The following is a 20,765-nucleotide window of genomic DNA, read 5'->3' on the forward strand; positions in this document are numbered from 1 at the left end:
CTGAGGGTACTCACATGTAAGGGACCCTCGGCTTGAGATGTCTGCTGTGAGTTAAAGTACAGAACCCTGGTGAAATGAAGCAGTTCATATGTTTGGTTTAGATAGATACAATAAGGGAGATTCCAGTTCCCCTTCATGGGGACATGAGCACATTAGGGGAGTTAGTGAATAGGGTGTTTCCCAGTGTTGAAAATGTTTGCAAGGCTTTTGTCCTACTGAGATTCTGCTGAGATCATCAGGATGCTTATGCAGCAACTCTTGTCTCATTTTTTTCATGATGAATTGTATGTTTATTTTAATATTCTAACAATGCAATGTTGGAAGTGAAGAAAACACAGGCATCCAGGAGTGGAAAGTGGGGAATGAAGCACATAAACACAGTGAGTATTGGCTGATAACCTTCACATCCAGCCTCAGATACACACTTTAGAGGTTCCAGAGCTCCCATCATAGGGAATCACAAGTCATTTCCAAAGACAGACCTTCATGAACAGGGCAACACAGAAATACCCACATACCCCATATTGCTTTGGTTCTCCACCGCCACATCTGTCCAGGGGCCTCTGAGAAAGGATCATAATGTCCAGTTCTTTGTGAGGGAAGTTCACAGTCAATATTTGAACTTGGCTCCTTCATACTCAGTCAGGAGCCCTTTCCTTCTACTATTCCTGGAGGAAGAATGAGTTTTCCAGATGAAGGAAAGAATGGTAGATGGCTTTTGAGTCATCTTAAGTGTCATAATTCCAAAAAGCATGCACTGGGTTCTGAGTCTCTCCTGTTTTGGATGTTAGGCCACTATTTCTCATAAGATGCCTTCCTGTCAGAATGAGTACTGAGGACCAAGGGCAGCTGGGGGTGTGGGGATCAACAGGCCCTGAGAGCAGAGTCTTTAGTAACCTCACCTTTACTCAAGGTCCCTCCAGTGCCCACTCCTGTGCACAGGGTACCAACTTGCCTCCACAGAACCAGACACTACCCCAGAGACAGGCTCCCCACAGCACCTGTCTGAATGCGGTTCCTGCTCAACAGGCTGCACACGTGGGGAGGATCTCCAATTAGCACTCTCCCCTCGCAGGTTCAGTATCTGCAGCAGCAACCTGGTTCCTCCACTGACTCTAGACCCTAGACCCCTGGACCAGTGACAAGGTCTCAGAACAGCAGAATTTGTAGCACAGTATCATTCTTCCACCAACTCTGAAATTTCCCCTAGATGTCCTTGCTTGCCTTCCACCCCCCACCATTTCCACTTCTTCCTTCCTTGCATGCAATGAATATTACTAACTGCCAGGATGTTGAGGATTAAATTACATAATGTATTGAGGTCCCCAGCACAGTGCCTTGTACACAGTGGAGCCTAACAAACCTGAGAGCACACAGGAGATGCTCAGTAAAGCTTGTTTTAGTGAATTGATGCATGTTGTTTCTCAAATACTGTCTTGCTCAGACACTGCTGATTTCTCTATTCTTCTCTCAATTTGATAAGGGTCAACAAATAATATAATTTGGGGGAGGGGGAGGTAATGGGTGATATTGCTAGAATCAAATCTATTTGTGCTGAGAAATGATGTTGTGTCCCAGCATTTCCATTTTTAAGTTAAAAATAAAATTTGGGGGGCTTCCCTGGTGGCGCAGTGGTTAAGAATCGGCCTGCCAATGCAGGGGACACGGGTTCAAGCCCTGGTCCGGGAAGATCCCACATGCCGCAGAGCAACCAAGCCCGTGTGCCAGAACTACTGAGCCTGCGCTCTAGGGCCCACAATCCACAACTGCTGAGCCCGCATGCCACAACTACTTAAGCCCGCGCACCTAGAGCCCATGCTCCACAAGAGAAGCCACCGCAATGAGAAGCCGGCACCGCAACATAGAGTAGCCCCCGCTCGCCACAACTAGAGAAAGCCCTCATGCAGCAACGAAGACCTAACGCAGCCAAAAATAAATAAATAAATTTATAAAATAAAATAAAATTTCATCGGTCCCTCCCAAACTTCCTGAATCATAATTTCCTAGTGTTGAACCCCTGATCTCCAAGAGATTTACATGTATATTAGAGCTTAAAAGGCAATATTTACTTAAATAATTCTCAACACTGCTTTCCCATTGGGAAACCTTAGGTAATTGTAAGAAATACCATCACTCCAGAAATTATTTCAGTTGTTCTGAGGATGAGCCTAGCATCAATACTATTTTAACAAAACCTTCATGACCCCTTTATTTGCAGATCAAAGAACATTTATTAACCCTCAGGTGATTCAAATATCAGGTTGCTATCTATATTAGATCTTAAAATTCTTTGACTCTTGTGGTCATCAGAGGATTCCAGAAAGGAGAAGTTTTTCTGTGCTTCTCTAGACTTTCAATTGCCAGAAATTAAGACCCACGACACTCTGTTTCTGTTGTTGTTTTTGTTTCAAAATTTATGACACAGTGATGAGGCAGGAGTACCGCTATCGCCACTGCTGGAAATGAAGATGCAAAAAGGTTGTCTTAGGCTGCTCTGAGCCCGTGCCTCTAAGCTAAATCCCCAAGGGTGTCCCGGAAAAGGTGGTGCTAGAATGGAAAGCAGGAAGACAGCAACACACCAGCAGGAACAAACGTAAAATTTTCTAAGTCCTCCAGAAGCCCTGCAAGGTTCGTATAGGCATGTGTTACCCGCTGCTGGCCTGGGCACATTGAAAATGGGATCTACCAACAGCCCCTCTGAGATATGAAAACCAAGATGTCAGACCTCAAAGGAGCTGATCAGAGCAGAAGGTAGAAGGGCACCCAGATGGCAAGGGCTGAGACTGTGCTGGACCTATAAGGTATATTGTAGGTGAGGCTTCTCCTTGCTGGGTACGGATCTGGTTCCTGTCTTTGTAGGGGTTGGCCTAACTCCAGTGTCCAAGGATGGGCAAACCCTGGACCAGGGCCTCTTTTCCTCTCTCTGGTAGTTCTCTTCTCCTAAGTGTCTCACAAGTTCCCAAGTTTTCCCATGCTCTACTCAGGTTGGTTTTCTTGTCCCTCTTGATGTTTGTCTTTGCCTTGCAGAGCAAGTTTCCTAGCACAAACCTAGAACTAAGACTTCAAACTACCCAATGGGCCCAATGTCATTATCTTGTTATTCAGTTAGAGATGTCTGTATTCTTTTATCTCCTTAGGTGTATTATTATACTTCCTCATATTAATGTCATAAGGATAATAATCACTATAGTTATTTATTAAGTTTCTTATTATGGATTTTCGTGTGTGGTTATAGCTACATAGCATTGGCTAGTGATTCTCTACTTAAGAAAGATGTCTGATTTTCAGAAGATGATTGCCAAGGGTTCTCGAACAGACACACATTCACAGTCTCCCGGGCTCCTTGCCATACCACCTGGTATCTTTTCAATAAGCAAAACCCTTATTTTTCAATTCCAGCTCCAGAAGCAGGGACAAACCTGTGAGTAGGTGAGTTCCAGATGAGGATTCCATTGATCTTAGTGAGGCCCTGCTCACTTTATAACAGCTCTTCAGGGACCAGGAATCTCTTTTTCCATCTGAAGAGACCCAGGGAAGTATTCCTTGACCTGCTAAAGAACCACAAAGATTTGTAAGTCAACTCAGGGATGCAGAAACCATTCTTATCTTCCTGAAAAGGTTGTAGAAGGTATCTCAACCTAACAGAGCATTGTCAGAATTTTCTATGTCACTTCAGGAGGTCCAAAGTACCATTGCTGAAAACTGAGGAGCACAGAGGATGAGCCACACCTGCCAGAGCCTCTACAAATATTCTAAGTCCTCTTGGGTGCCCAGAAAAACCAGGGGCTGAAATGGAAGGCAGGGAGAGTGCAATACACCAAAACGATCAATTGGAGAATTTTGTAAGTTCTATGTGGCTACAAGGAACCTCTAGTGCCTGCTCGTGTCACACCTTAACAGCTGGGAGCTCCAATAGTAACATCCTCCAACAGCCCCAGAATGATATATACGAGCACAGATGTCTGGACCTCAAGGGGACTGGGTTGATCAGACGGCAGAAAGAAAGCTAGGCACTGAGAACTGAGATAGCACTGGAGGCTTAATGTATGTTACTGGTGGGGTTACTGTATCCTGGATGTAAATCTGGGGTCAAGCTTTGTCAGCCCATTGACCTGAACCCTGATATCTGGTGGGAATACTTTTCTTTAAGGTATTTATTTATTTATATATTTGGCTGTGCTGGGTCTTAGTTGCAGCACGTGGGATCCTTGTTGCGGCAGGCGGGATCTTTTAGTTGCAGCATGCAGGATCTTTAGTTGCGGCATGAAGACACTTAGTTGCGGCATGTGGGATCTAGTTCCCTGACCAGGGATCGAACCCAGGCCCCCTGCATTGGGAGTGTGGAGTCTTAGCCCCTGGACCACCAGGGAAGTCCCTCTGGTGGGAATCCTATGACTGGTAGGCTCCAGACCTGCATCCTCCACCTCTGCTGGGGAGATCCCTCTTCCCAGGGTTGGTACAGGAGATCCCTCATTGGCCCATATTCCCCTCCTTGGTTTTTACTTCCCTCCTGTTCTCATCCATGACTTTCAAAATACATTTTATTGTGCAGACCTAGGGTTCAAACTCCAAAATATTCCATGAGGTCCAATAACAGTATCTGGTCACTTAGGTAGGAGAGTCTGTATTCTATTCTACAATCTCCCTAGGTTTCTAATTATTATCATTTTTATAGTTACTACTTTTATTGTAATTAGGATAACCATTATCAATGTTGTTACTCATTATGCTTTTTATTATTATGGTTTTTTATTATGCATTATTTTTGTGGTGGTAGTTATACAGCACTGAGCAGAGTCTCTTTTCACCTAGGTGTCAGGTTGACTGAAGATAAGGGAAGGTCCCTCAACATACCTACACATTCACAGTTCTCCCAGGTTCCTGCAGTAGCCTTTTTTTTTTTAAGTGAAAGCACGTTCATCAGTTTTTTTTTTAATGGTATTTTTTTTTTTTTTGCAGTACGCAGGCCTCTCACTGCTGTGGCCTCTCCCGTTGCGGAGCACAGGCTCCGGACGCGCAGGCTCAGCGGCCATGGCTCATGGGCCCACCCGCTCCGCGGCATGTGGGATCCTCCCAGACCGGGGCACAAACCCGTATCCCCTGCATCGGCAGGCGGACTCTCAACCACCGCGCCACCAGGGAAGCCCTAATAGTATTTTTTAAATTAATTTATTTTTGGTTGCATTGGGTCTTCGTTGCTGTGCATGGGCTCTCTCTAGTTGCACTGAGCGGGGGCTACTCTTCGTCACAGTACACGGGCCTCTCATTGCAGCGGCTTCTCTTGTTGTGGAGCAGGGGCTCCAGGTGCACGGGCTTCAGTAATTGTGGCACGCAGGCTCAGTAGTTGTGGCTCACGGGCTCCAGAGCGCAGGCTCAGCAGTTGTAGCACATGGGCTTAGTTGTTCCATGGCATGTGGGATCTTCCTGGACCAGGGATTGAACACATGTCCCCTGCATTTGCAGGCGGACTCCCAACCACTGTGCCAGCAGGGAAGTCCCCCTGCAGTAGCCCTTGAGGCCTGTTTGTCAGATGAGCCTTTTGAAATATGAGAAGTCTCCTTCCAGAGGCAAACCCTGCCTGGGCATCTGGAAAATTTTACAAGTCTTATTGAGGGCCCCCAAACTGTTTTGCTGGCCTTAAGGACCCAGAAGGCTGTCTTAGACTAGCCAGAGCCTTCACATAATTTTCTAAGACAACTCAAAGGCACAGGAGGTGCTGTTACCTTCCTGGAAAAGCTGCAGAGGGCATCCTTGCCCACATGAGCCTCCTCAGAATTCTAAAAGTCAGCACAGAGGCTGGAAATTTGGCTTTTAAAACAATTGAGGCTCAAGGGAGGCATCCTAGGCCCTCCTGAACCTCTGGGAATGTTCTACATCTCCTTCGGTGTCCAAGAAAGGCTGAGGCGGGAGTGGATGGCAAGGAGGGGACAACCTGTCATGTGACCTACCATCAAAGTTTCTCAATCACTCAGTGAACTCAGTAACAGCTCAGGCTGCTACTGTCGCCCCTGCTGGATGAGGAGCACTGGCTGAGATATGTGAACTGAAATTTCTGGACCTGAAGAGGCTAGGTAAAGAACAAGAAAGGCAACCAGGCCATCATGAGGACTTAAAATGCCTAGTAGAGGGGACCTTGGAGCAGCAGGTGGATCTGTGCCCTGCCTTCTTTGCAGGGACCCAGGCCACCAGAAAATTGGCTCACCCCCTGAAATTCCATGAGGTTCCTGTGGCTGGTTGGTTCTAAAACAGGGTCTCTCTATGTCTGCCCTATAGGGATCTCTTCCAGGGGTTGGCATGGGAGTTCTCAAGATTGCCCATGTCCTGAATATTATTACAATAATTCCTTATCATTATTGTTGTTGTTGTTATAAAACATTGAATAGTTTCTTGATCCGTGAAGAACTGTCTGATTTCCTGAAGATGACAGAGGGTTCCCAAAGCACACACCGCTGCTCTCTGGCTCCCAGGTTAGCTCCACAGTCACTTCCCCCAGGGAACTTCCAGAAACTTTCCAAATACACTGCCAGATGCCTGGACTGGCCTTTTTTTTTTTTTTCCTCAGGAGAACCTCAGGGAGGGCATCTTGCCTGTCTGAGCCCCTGGAAAATATTCTAAGTCACCGTAGGTCCAGCTTTGAAGTGGTTGCCTATTTGAAGTGGATGCCTCAACAATCAAAGCTTAACTCAGGCACTTGTATTACAAAAAAGAAAAACCAACTGTTACGATATACATTACAGACATTTAAATGAACAAAAATAAGAGTTGTCTCGAATGACAGATTGTTTTTCAGATGAATATTTATGCCCTATCTTGCTTTTACTTATTTCAAAGTCAGCATTTCAGAATAATGACTACATATAAATAATAGTCCATTTCATTTTTTAAATAAGAAAAATTAATATTGTTACTATGACTTAGTTGGATTACACAAGAAATCAACATGACCAGCTAGTCTAGAACATCATTCTTGAAATAAGCAATATTTACAATAAACAAAAAATACATCATTGGCAAACCATTAATTTAATTTAGTTTAAACCTCAATTAATGAATATCTACATTAAATTTGATAGTTTCCCTACATTATTTCTCCTGTTTGACAGAAATCATTAGCTCAATGAAAGGGGGTTCTGCTGCCTCCAAGTGATCTCTTTCTGTCATAGAACCTCCAGATGTAGCATGGGCCTACTTACACCTTGGTTTTGATGTAGCAAAAGTGATTTAGGACCTCCGGGTACAGAGTTGTAAGAGACTAATTTTGTGTTACTTTAAGTCACCAAGTCTATGGTAATTTTAGAGTAACAGTAGGACATTATCCATGGAAGAATATCAATAAAATCAACATTTAGATGGAATACAGTATGACCATGAGCAAGGTGCCTTGCTTTAAAACGGGTTAGGGAGCTACAAGTAGAATTGGGTAGAGCACAAACAAATAAATCAAATCACATACATTGCTATCTTTATGTTTATATGTTTCTGATTGTTACAGATTATGATTTTGATAAGAATAAATAAAGTAGTCCTTTAATAACTTGATTCTATTTTTTAAAAGTGTATTGGTGCAGACATCTTCCATCAGAACTAGTGTATGTTATATTGTGTACAAGTTCACAGAAAATGAATTTGCCACAAATCAATTTACCAAATATAGCAAATTTCCCACTCACCAACCTCAGTGATTTACCAAAACGTAATTCGTGTCAAACATAAATACATTTTAAGTAGATTTCTATTTGGAAGGAATGATTTTTTAACACAATTTAAGGTCAGCTAGGTATTTCATTTGACCAGTTACCACTGGATTTAATAGATCCAGTAAAATGAATTTGTTGACTTTCAGTGTGGTTTAGTCTTCTAATGAGTTAACATTCATTTAGAGATGTATACATTCTGATGTTGTGTACATGCATGCATACATTCACAATATTATTCAGACTTTCAAAAGAAGGAAATATTGCCATTTCAACAATGTGGATGAACATAGCTGATGTTATGCTGAGTGAAATAAGCCAGACACAGAAAGACAAATACTGCATAATATCACTTACATGTGGAATCTAAAAAAGTGGAACTTTTCATGGGCTTGAGGTGGAGGAAATGTGGGGTTTTTTTAGTTGTAAGATGAATAACTTTTGGAGGTCTAATGTAGAGCATAGTGATTATAGTTTAAAATACTGTATACTTGAAATTTGCTAAATGAGTAGATCTCCACACACAAAAAACAGTAAATATGTGAGGTGATGGGTAGGTTAATTAGCTTGATTAAGGGAATCATTTCACAATGTGTATGTATATCAGAACATCACATTGTACACTTTTAGTATATACAGTGTTTGTCAATCACACCTCAATAAAGCTGGAACAAATAGTTTGAAAAAAGGAAATAGAGAACAGTATGGATCCTCTTGCTGCAGATTCTGTGCTGTAGTAATGATAACAATGAAAAACCTCAAAAACAGTGAAACCTCTGGGAAAGAACAGGAAGTTTGCTTCTGAGACCTTTAGAAGAAGTAGAGAAGTAAAGGACTTGGTCAGTTTTTAAAAGTTGTATCTACATGATTTACCTAAGCAGGGGGATATATTTTGTTACTGGGAATGCTTGACTGGATTTATCTTGACAGACACTCAAGTTATTTAGGATGTGTCCTTTGGGTTACATGGTGAGAGAGGTTAGATGGCTGATGGGATTATAGTTTATGAGGTTATATGATTGATGAGGTTATCAACTGCATAAAAAGAGAACTCACATCAGAGCAGTGTTTTGTGTAGAGAAGTTCTGAGCTCTGGAGTGTGGTGACAGCAACCTCAGGAAAGACCTGGCTTCATTGGATTTTCCATCCATTTGATTTCTGGTAAATAATGAAGATAATTTTCACAAGAAGGGACAAATGTCATTTATTTTAAAAATGAATTGTAATTGAAAAATGATCACATAATCTGTCTACAAGAATTTGGGGTAGGCCCCTTGAGGGTTGGTTCAGTTGTTATGGACATGGAAGTTTTCTAGATTAATAATTTCTACGTCGTGGTCACAGGGAATTGTACCTAACCTTAGAATTCAGGTAATATTTTTTTGCAGTTATACCAGTGGAGAGCACAGTAAATAAATGAGTTGCCTAAATGAATAGTAGAATTATATTTAACACAAAGGGGAGGGAAAGAGGAAGGCTAACTGTGGTTGAGATTTAGAAAAGGGATCTTTGAGGAGTTAACATTTAAACCAAGACCGAAAGAAACTGTGTATGGTGTGAGAGTGTATGTGTGGATGAAGAATGCTAATAGGTCTCCGTGTAGGGATGAGAGTAATACCTAATTGTATTTGTGTGGTTCTCTGAGGGCATGTAAAAGATCAACCCCTAAATGTCTGGTAGAACCATTAATTAACAATGCCAAATAGAGGAGTCTAATTTATATCTTCATTTTGGTAGGGGAGGTAATGTCCTAAGACATATTTAATTTTAGTAGCACATGACTATGCAATTAGAGTTGGTAGGTCAGGATTCTATAATCCCTGGATCAGTGTCTTGATCAGCAGAGGTGGTAAAAGTTCAGACAGACATGAGAATCACTGATCTTTCTACTGAAGTGAGTAAATGTGGATTAAACAGGCAGGTACAGCGAGGAAGGTCGGCCTGAACACAAAGTGGATCGGTGGACGGCAGGTTCCCAGGTGGTAGGAGAACCTGGGTGGGGAGTGATTCTGTGAGATGAGCTGAAAGGGGAGAGGCTGGGATTCCAGGGTGGGGCCTCTGAGTCCTTCCCTGAGAGGTGATGATTCCTGGTGAAACCTAGGTGTGGCGTGTACTCCTCACGACAATCCTGCTGAGAAATTTGAGTTTGGGAAACAGACCAAAATTGAAAGGCCACATGACCCATTTCCAAGCCGTGCAATTTTGTTACGTTACTAAAGCTCTGTAAACCCCTGTTCACAACATTGGTTCCCTCAGTAAAGGATTCAAAATCAGCAGGGTTATCGTGAGGCTCCATGAAGCCTCTCTATGGAACTCTGCAAACAGGGATCTAATTTAATTAAACTTTTCTTTTTCTTTTTCTCTAGACCTAGGAACAGGAGATGTGTTGAAACTCCTGCAGAGAGGACCATCAGAAGGGTGCACAGATCTCACACCCAGGCCTGAAAGATGGGGAACTGCCTCAAATCCAGCATCTTGGACGACAGCTCTGTTCCTGAGTCTCCATCCCACTGGGTGGGCCCAAGCAGGAGGAGACGCTGGGATCAGGAACCACATCCGGAACAAGTTCCAAATCCCATCCATCTTCCAACACCCAGCCTGCTTCAGCAAGCAGCACAGCTGACGGAAGAGGAACAAGTGAGGTTAGCTCAAAGAATCAGCCTTAAAGAGCACCTGCCTCAAGGAGTGTATGGAACAAATGGATTTGAAGAAAAGATCCAGGAGGAGTGTGTGATTTGTTGGTTAGAGTTTGTGTGGGGGGACTCCATCAGATCTCTGCCCTGCGAGCACTTCTATCACCTGAACTGCATCAATGAGTGGTTGACCAGGTCCTTCACCTGCCCCTACTGCCGCAGGCCCGTGGATGTCACACAGCCTTCATCCCAGGACATTAATTGAGCCAGGATCCTTTGTTTGATTTCAAGTGTCCCACCATTTTTAGTGATTTTGATATTCTGTCATCGTGTCTAAATAGCCAGGGATTAGGAATTAAAATCATGCACAAAGATTTCCTAAAACTTCCTGTCATGTTGCAGATGATGGCAAACAATTTATAATGTTTTAGAAACTTAGGGAGATAATAGCATGTAAAGCCTTGACCAAGTGTTCAGAAGTGTAATTATATCTTAGCATTTTTCCAGTACATGGGATGTGTACCATGTTGCAGCAGCTATACATGTTGTATTGTGTCTGTTGAAGATTAGGAAAAGATAATGGTTACTTTTCCTAAGTGATATAACTTTCTTCTCCCCAATCTAAACTGGCATTTGGACCAAGGTTTTATGAAAAACTACAATTTATACAACTGAACTAAAATGAAATCCAATTATATATGAGTGAATAAATGAAGAATCTTATTTTCAAATAATCCTCCTAAATGGTCTTATCTTTTTGTTCTCCATCATTTTGAGACATTTAACTTTTTGTCTTGTAAGTTCAATCAAGGTGAACAGAGTGTGTCCCAGGGAAGAACAGTCCTGAGTAGGTTTATTAGCTGTGTAATTACGGTGTGTTCATGTAATTTAGCTGTGTTTGTGTAAAGGGATAATAAAATAGTTTTCCATCTAAAAGTCAGAGTTGAGGGAGTGATATTGCTGGAGACCCCACGTGGTGGAGGGAGTCAGAATGATTCAGGATGAGTGTATGCAGAGGTTTGACTTGGATTTGCAATCATGATTTGGAATCATGGAGTGAACTGAACTTCTGATCACTGTAGGCTAATGAGCATACAAACCTCTGTGTTTTCCACATTTTTATCTCTCAAATGGAGGTGTTCATATATTATTCATTAGCAATAATAGTCATAGTCGTCTTCCTTGTGACCATAGGCAAGGAAAGCCCTCCCCTTCTTTCTCTTAGAGCACATTGCATGTTCCCAGTGATTAGGGCCACATCCTCGTGAAGGACTGATGTTTATGAGATGTGGGTCTGGAAATTGGAAAACTGGGGTCCCATGGCTTTTCTGTCCTTCCTCAGCTTTGCCTTCTTGATGCTTGTACTGGCGACCCCTCCCCTTTCACCCTCTCTCCTAGTTCAGATGAACTTGTGAGTCCCACCTAAACCACCCAGACCCTGGGCAAATGCCTGCCACAGCTCTCAGTGCTCCATCTTGTGCAAACTGTTCCCCTCAATTCTCTTCCTCCTCTGTCTTGGACCCTGACCCTGTGGAAGCAGAGGGAGGTTAGGTGACTGGACACCCCCTGGGCACATAGAATCCTCTAGTCCACCCTGAGCCATATATGTGGGACATTCTCTCCACTGAGGCTGTCCAACCAGTGCTGAGAGTGAACAAGAGGAATCTGGCTCCAGGGGATAACTGCACGACTTTCTCAGACCTCCTAGGACTATAAGCCATTTGTGATCTCCTGTTCCAAATACACCCAGCCAAAGGCACTTTAGGTTTGATTTCCCATAGCAATCCTCCCAGTCCGCACAAACATTACAACTCCCTATCCAATCTTTGGGGATAAGTCTCTGATGACTGTGTAGGGAGTGTCTTCTCTTTTCTTTAAAATTTCTTTTTTCTTAATTTGACTATACTTAATTTACAATACTGTGTTAGTTTCAGGTGTACAGCTTCACATTCTTTTCCATTATAGGTCATTACAAGATATTGAATATAGTTCCCTGTGCTATACAGTAAATCCTTGTTGTTTATCTATTTTACATATACTATAGTGGTGTGGGTCCTCTACTCCTAATTTAATCCCATACTCCTAATTTATCACTCCCCCTCCCCTTTCCCCTTTGGTAACCATAAGTTTGTTTTCTATGTCTGAGGATGTTTCTGCTTTGTAAATAAATTGATCTGTATTATTTTTTAGATTCCACATACAAGTGATATCATATCATATTTGTCTTTTTCTACCTGACTTACTTCACTTAGTATGATAATCTCTAGGTCCATCCATGTAGCTGCAAACTGCACTATTTCATTCTTTTTTTTGGCTGAGTTTTATTCCATCGCATATATGTACCACATCTTATTTATCCATTCATCTGTTGATGGACACTGAGGTTGCTTCCATATCTTGGCTATTGTAAATAGCGCTGCTATGAACATTAGTGTGCATGTATCTTTTCAAATTAGTGTTTTTGGTTTTTTTGGACATATACACTAGAGTGGAATTGCCGGGTCATATGGTAGTCATATTTTTAGTGTTCTGAGAAACTGCCATACTGTTTTCCACAGTGGCTGCACAAATTTACATCCCTACCAACAGTGTACTAGGGTTCCCTTTTCTCCACATCCTCGCCAACATTTGTTATTTGTGTTCCTTTAGATGAAAACCATTTTGACAGGTGTGAGGTGACATCTCATTGTGGTTTTGATTTGCATTTCCCTGATGATTAGCGATGTTGAGCAGCTTTTCTTGTGCCTGATGGCTATCTGTATGTCTTCTTTGGAAAAATGTCTATTCAGGTCTTCTGCCCACTTTTTAATCAAGTTAGGTATTTTTTTGATGTTGAGTTGCATGAGCTGTTCATATATGTTGAATATTAACCCCTTATCAGACATATTATTTGCAAATGTTTTCTCCCACTCAGTAGGTTGTCTTTCATTTTGTCGATGGTTTCCTTTGCTTGCAAAAGCTTTTAAGTTTACTTAGATCCCATTTGTTTACTTTTGCTTTTGTTTCCTTCATTTTAGGAGGTATATGATATCAAAAACTGTAATTGTGAGGGGAGGAGAGTATATATGAAGGATTTTAAAAATGCATTTGGAATTAAGAGATCAGCAACTAAAAACAATCACGAATATATATAGACTGATATCATATACCTATTATTTATTATCAGTATTATAATTATTTATATTTATACCATTCTGATTATTGTCAAGTAAAATCAAATCCAGACTTATATAGGGAGAGACTTTAATTAGAAAGAAAGGTTATTGCAGGAATTCCATGGTGGTCCAGTGGTTAGGACCCCTCACTTTCACTGTCATGGCTCCTCAGGTTCAATCCCTGGTCAGGGAACTAAGATCTCGCAAGCTGTGCTGCACGGCCCAAAAAAAGGAAAGAAAGAAAGAAAAGCTATTTTTCTTTAGAGAGAGAGAACTATCTGATTGCAGAGATCAGCAAGCATCTCAAATTCAAATAAAAAAAAAGGATTTTCTTTCACATGGTAAAGGGGGTAAGTGGTAAGGGGAAGTTGGGCACTAGGAGGAGCTTAAGCCAACTGCGTGACCAGTGTGGTGTGGAGGGAAATATGTCTTGCCATAGCCCATCTATCTAGGCTTCCCATGTCTCCAACCCCCTCTGCTTGCTTTCCATGTCTGTCCTCAAGTATCTCTACCCACTGTGCCATAGTTTGGTTATACATTTGCCTACTGAAGGGCATCTTGGCTCCTCATAGATTTTGGTCATTGTGCATAAAGCTGCTGGATATACTGCATGCTGTTTATTCTGTGGACACAAATTTTCAAACCAGTTGGGCAAATATACAGGGACACAAATGATGCATCATATGCTGAGACCATGCTTACGTTTCTAGGAACCTACCAAAATGTCTTCCAAAGTGGCTGTACATTATGCATTGCCACCAGCAATGAATCAAATTTCCTGGTGTTCCCCATCCTCCTTTGTGACTCACATTATCAGTTTTTTCAGTGTTAGCTATTGTAATAAGTGTGCAGGGTATCTCGTTGCTCTTTTAATTGGCTGTTTCCTAACGACAAGGAATATTGAGCATGTTTTTGTATGTTTGTTTCCTATCTGTATATCTTGCATGATGACCTTTCTGTTCAGATACTCAACCATTTTTTAATTGGGTAGTTTGTTTTCTCTATGTTGAGTTTTACAAGTTCCTTGTATATTTTGGGTACAAGTCCTAAACATTTATGTTTTGCAAATATTTTCTCCCAGTCTGGGACTTGTGTTTTCATTGCTTGAATTGTTTCTTTTGTAGAATGAAAAATTTTAATTTAATAAGGTCCATATTATCAATTTTTTTCTCATAGATTGTTGTTTTGATTTTGTACATTAAGCTAATTAATGTATATTAAAATTCATGTATATTTTGTTTTCTTAAATCACTTTTTGTTTTAAATTTTACGTTTAAATATATGAACTATTTTGAGTGAACATACATATAAGTTTTGTGTCTTTGTTCATTTCATTGCATATGGTCATCCATTTGTGCCATCATCTTTTGTTGAGAGACTGTATTTCCCATTGAGTTGCCTTTTCTTCTTTTACTATGATCATTTGACTGTATTTTCCTGGGTCTGTTTGTACACTCTCTGTTCTGTTCTTTTTATGTATCTATTATTTCTCCAATGTCAGGCACTCTTGTTTACTGAAGATTTATAATAAAGTTTGGATTAGGAAGTGTGGTTCATCAACTTTGTTCTTCAATATTACCTAGTCTACTCCTAGTTTTAATAGAGTTAGCTGATAGCTTCAAAACAGCTTGATTTGTATTGGGATTGCACCAAATTTATAGATCAAGTTGGGAAGAATTAACATCATAACAATATTGTGTCTTTCAATTATGATCAAGGGATACCTCTCCCCTGATTTACATTTTCTTTGTTTTTTTTTAACAATGTTTTTTTTCTACACACAGACTTGTACATATTTTGTTGGAGTTATACTTGAGGATTATTTGGGGGGATGCATTGAAAATTGCACTGTTTTTCTTTCCAATTCCAATCATTAAGTATTAGTGTATGGGAATGCAGTTGACATACTTTGCTTCTTGTTACCTCTATCCATTCCAATCAAAGCACGGTGTGGTAGGCTCCATTTGGTGTTAACTTTCAAAATCGTGGCCTTGAATAATCCGACACTGGATTTCAGTTACTCAGAGACTAGGAGAGGGCGCCAGGAAGCACCGAACAGCGAGCTCCGCGCGTCTTCTACTGCCCCCTGGCCCCTCAGACTGCAGGCGGTGTGAACCCTCCTGTGGGGACCCTCCTGGGGCGCGTGCGCATTCTGCCTGCTGACATCACGGCGTCCTCGGTGAGGAAAGCTTTTCCTTCTCCAATGACTCACCAGAGCGTGCCGCCAACTTCCAGATGACATGGGACCGCGTCGCCCTGAGGAGAACGCTCCCTGTCCATGCCAAGAGCTGAAGGGGCTGTAGGCGCGTCTCCCTGACGACTTCCTTAAACTGCAGCAGAACCCCTTGATTTCCTGGATGATCCTGCGTGGTTTATTCTCTACTTTCCCAGGTAGTATTTCAGCAGGACTGACTCTTCAAAAACAAAACCCAAGAACAACCGTCGTTGAGAGTTTGGATGGATAGTCATAGAATGCTGTGGTGTTTGCTATGGATTCAGGCTTGCTTTGAGGGAGGAACCCCTACATAGATTCGGAGAGAGGGAAACACGTGGACACTCATGACGGGAATACGCGAACTGTCGGGCCCTTCTGGGGGGATGAGGGTGCAGGCCGTGCGGGTCTGACCGTGAGAGAAAGGGAAGTGGGGCGTCCACCCCCGGGCTTCTGTTAATTTTCAGTGGTTAGTTCCCCCACAACTGTAACATACTTGAACAATAACAGACGGTTGCAGAGTGTATGTCTTCTAACGCTCACGTTATTTTAAGTCCATAAATTATTTATACCAAAACCGTAACTTATCACACTTTGAAATGAGACTACTGTCAGCTGTCTTTCTCCCAGGTCTTTATGAGACGATGTAATCTGATACAAAGAGTGGAAATTTCGGGAGAAATCTTTTTAAATGGATCAGAAAGGGGTAGTGCTTTGTGATTGTGAGAATCAGAATATGCATACTCCTCTTGTATGATTCAAGGCTTTCTGAAAGTTGGGCCCTCTTCACATCCGCGGTGATCTTCCACCTCCTCATTCTCTGAGAGAGCTCTGCATTTTGTGGCAAAGGCCAGTGGGAGATTTTTAATATGACCCTTCACCTGACCCACGATTCTGGGGTTGTTTACTCTCCAGGTCTAGTTGCGGCAAGTGGGGGCTACTCTTCCTTGTGGTGCACGGGCTTCTCATTGCAGTGGCTTCTCGTTGCAGAGTACGGGCTCTAGGCGCACGGGCTTTAGTAGTTGTGGCTTGAGGGCTGTAGAGCACAGGCTCATTAGTTGTGGTGCATGGGCTTAGTTGTTCTGTGACATGTGGGATCCTCCTGGATCAGAGCTTGAACCCACGTCCCCTGCATTGGCAGGCAGATTCCCAACCACTGCACCACCAGGGAAGTCCCTATGAGCTAAAATTTTAAAAGATTCCTCATGTAAGTGAGACCTTCCTCTGTCCGACTTATTTCACTTAGAATAATACACTAAAGAACCATCCATGTGGTCACAAATGGCGAGGCTTCCTTCTTTCTTATGGCTGAATTAAAGCAAGGAAACAGTTGGTCAGGAAACGCAGAACATTTTTACCGTGTTGCTTACTTGAATTGGCTCCAAAAATGTATGACTTTTTCCCTTAATGAAACAATCATAATAGGTAGGACTTAACTCTCTTTGTATTTTGACCCATAGTGTCCCGTAAAATAAATTGGAAACATAAAATCATACACGTTGCTGACGAGTTGGTGTGTAAACGCCTGGCTCTAAATTTACGATGAGCTGAAAAGGATTGGGTGTCACTGGGTCCACCTGGGCCCATTTCCACGTGGACACCCACACCAGGGCAGCCTTTCTGCGCCTGAAATACTGCCAGACAGAACCAAGAGACCAGAGAGAAGCAGGAGAGGAAGATGAGAGGAGGCTGAGGGAAGAATCAGCTCCTCAACCCGTTCCAGGTGCCTGAGGAGTGAGTCCTGTGCAAGGCAGGATGTCCTTGGGCACTGCAGGGCATCGTGAGGGATGGAAGGGTGGAAGTCCTGTGGTCCTGGGCAGCTGTCAGTGCTCCTCCAAGTCACCTGCAGACCGTCCGTTGTTATGAAGGCCTGTGAGACAAGCAGGGACAGCCCCCTCCAGACACAGACTTCCTACTGGAAAGTGCTTGTGGCTCAACTAAGTCTGCATTTTATGGCCTTTTCCTCTTCATGGCCTGCTACTAGTTGCACAATTTAACCTTCATATAGTGTTCTAAACGGAAAACAACTAACTCACAGAAGCAGAGATAGAATGGTGGTTGCCAGGGGCTGGGGTGGGAAAATGGAGAAAAGGTACAAACTTCTAGTTCCAAGTTCCAAGCCTCCAGCTTAAGATTACTTCGGCTATTCAGGATCTTCTGTGGTTCCACACAAATTTTAGGATTGTTTGTTCTATTTCTGTTTTTATAAAGAAAGCCATTGGGATTTTGATAGGAATCAACTGAATTTGCATATTACTTTGGGTTGTATGGACATTTTTGAACAATATTCTCTCAATCCCTGAGCACAGAATAATTTCCATTTATTTGTTTTCAATTTCTTTCACCAATGTCTTAGTTTTTCACTGTCTAGGTCCTTTACCACCTTGGTTAAATTTATTTCTAGACATTCTTTATGATTCAATTGTAAATGGGATTATTTTTTATTGTTTGTTAATGTGTAGAAATGGAACAGATATTTGTATATGGATTTTTGTATCCTGCAACTTTACTGAATATATTTATTCTAACAGTTTTTTTGAGTCCTCAGGGTTTTCTATATATAATATGTCATCTGCAAATAGTGACATTTGACTTCTTTTCCATGTTGGATGCTTTTTTTCTTGCTTAATTGCTCTGGCTAGGACTTCCAATACTACACTGAATAAAAGTGGTGAGAGTGGGTACTCTTGTCTGTTCCTGATCTTAAAAGCTTTCAGCTTTTCACCATTGAGTATGATATTAGCTGTGGGCTTGTTATATATGGCCTTTATTATGTTGAGGTGTGTTATTTCTGTACCCATTTTGAGTTTTTATCATAGATTGGTGTTCAATCTTGTTAAATGCTTTTCTGCATCTACTAATCATATGGGTTTTGCTCTTCAGTTTGTTAATGTGGCCTATCACATTGATTTTGTGGATGTTGAAACATCCTTGCATCCCTGGAATAAATCCCACTTGATCATGGTGTATGTCTTTTTAATGTATTGATGAAATTGATTTGCTAACATTTTGTTGAAGATTTTTGCATCTATATTAATCAGTACTTGTCTGTTTTTTGCTATCAGGGTAGCGCTAGCTGGTAAAATGAGTTTAGAAGTGTTCCCTCCTCTTCTATTTTTTTGTAGAGTTTGAGGATTGGTATTAATTCTCCTTTAAATGTTTTGTACACTTCACTAGGACCTTCTGGTCCTGGACTTTTGTTTGTTGGGAGGTTTTTGATTACTGACTCAATCTCCTTACTAGTAATCAATCTGTTCAGATTTTGTTTCTTCGAGTCAGTAATGGTAGGTTGTATGTTTCTAGAAATTTGTCCATTTCTTCTAGGGTGTCCAATTTGATGGAGTATAATTCTTCAAAGCAATCTCTCATGGTCTTTTCTGTGGTATCAACTGAGACCTCGTTTTTTCTTGGTGAATCTAGCTACAGGTTTGTCCATACTATTTATATTATTATACTATTTATATTATTCAAAGAACCAGCTCTTGGTTTCATTGATCTTTTCTATTGTCTTTTTAGTCTCTATTTCATTTATTTTCCCTCTGATGTTTATTTCTTTTCTTCTACTAACCTTGGGTTTCATTTGTTCTTTTCCTAATTCCTTTCTAGTTTGTATTGCTATAAACTTACCTCTTACTATAGCTTTTGCTGCATTGCATAGATTTTGATATGTCATATTTTCATTTTTGTCTTCCAGTAATTTTTGATTTCTCCTTTGGTTTCTTCATTGACCCAGTAGCTGTTCAGTACCATATTGTTCAGTTTCCACACATTTGTGACTTTTCCAGCTTTCTTCTGGTAGTTTATTTCTAGTTTCATACCCTTGTGATTGAAATTATAACAAGCATCTATTCCAGTCTTCTTAAATTTATTGAAACTTGTGTACCAAAATATGGTTTATTCTTGAGAAAGTTCCAAATGCCCTTTAGAAGAATGTGTATTCTGTTGCATTTGGATGAAATGTTCTGTACAAATCTATCAAATCCACCTGGCCTAATGTTTCATTTAAGGCCACAATTTTCTTGTTGACTCTGTCTATATGTTCTATCCATTGATGAAAGTGGGGCATTAAAGTCACCTACTGTTATTATATTGATGTGTATTTCACTCCTTAGGTCTGTTAATATTTGCTTTATATTACTGAGGTGCTCCTGTGTTCAGTGCATAAATATGTACAGCCATTCTATCCTCTTTTTGAATTGACCCCTTTATCATAATGTAATGCCTTTTTTAAACATTTATTAATTAATTTATTTATTTTTGCTGTGTTGGGTCTTCGTTTCTGTGCGAGGGCTTTCTCTAGTTGTGGCAAGCGGGGGCCACTCTTCATCGCGGTGCACGGGCCTCTCACTATCGTGGCCTCTCTTGTTGCGGAGCACAGGCTCCAGACGCGCAGGCTCAGTAGTTGTGGCTCATGGGCCTAGTTGCTCCACGGCATGTGGGATCCTCCCAGACCAGGGCTCGAACCCGTGTCCCCTGCATTAGCAGGCAGATTCTCAACCACTGCGCCACCAGCGAAGCCCTGTAATGGCTTTGTCTCAATAACGGTATTTTTAAATTATACTACAAGGCTACAGTAATCAAGACAGTATGGTACTGGCACAAAAACAGAAATATAGATCAATGGAACAGGATAGAAAGCCCAGAGATAAACCCACACACATATGGTCACCTTATCTTTGATAAAGGAGGGAAGGATATACAGTGGAGAAAAGACAGCCTCTTCAATAAGTGGTGCTGGGAAAACTGGACAGCTACATGTAAAAGTATGAAATTAGAACAATCCCTAACACCACACACAAGAATAAACTCAAAATGGGTTAAAGACCTAAATGTAAGACCAGATACTATCAACCTCTTAGAGGAAAACATAGGCAGAACACTCTATGACATAAATCACAGCAAGATCCTCTTTGACCCATCTCCTAGAGAAATGGAAATAAAAACAAAAATAAACAAATGGGACCTAATGAAACTTAAAACCTTTTGCACAGCAAAGGATACCATAAACAAGACCAAAAGACAACCCTCAGAATGGGAGAAAATATTTGCAAACGAAACAACTGACAAAGGA

At 41.4% G+C, this 20,765-nt stretch overlaps 1 long non-coding RNA gene across 2 annotated transcripts in view; it reads right to left on the minus strand.

The window, feature by feature from the left end:
- Positions 1 to 776: 776 nt before the first annotated feature.
- LOC114484616 (uncharacterized) overlaps positions 777 to 20,765 on the minus strand; it is a 25,857-nt gene continuing 5,868 nt past the window's right edge. The window contains exons 2-3 of one of the 2 annotated variants that reach the window (XR_008616104.1): positions 3,420 to 3,551; positions 777 to 2,453 (exon numbers count right to left, since the gene is read on the minus strand). This is a non-coding gene — a long non-coding RNA (uncharacterized lncRNA). Of the gene's footprint in view, positions 2,457 to 3,419; positions 3,552 to 20,765 lie in introns of both variants that reach the window. The other variant, XR_008616103.1, reaches the window with a different exon arrangement.

The sequence above is a fragment of the Physeter macrocephalus genome, chromosome 20 (assembly GCF_002837175.3).
Source record: "Physeter macrocephalus isolate SW-GA chromosome 20, ASM283717v5, whole genome shotgun sequence".
Classification (NCBI taxonomy): Eukaryota; Metazoa; Chordata; class Mammalia; order Artiodactyla; family Physeteridae; genus Physeter; species Physeter macrocephalus.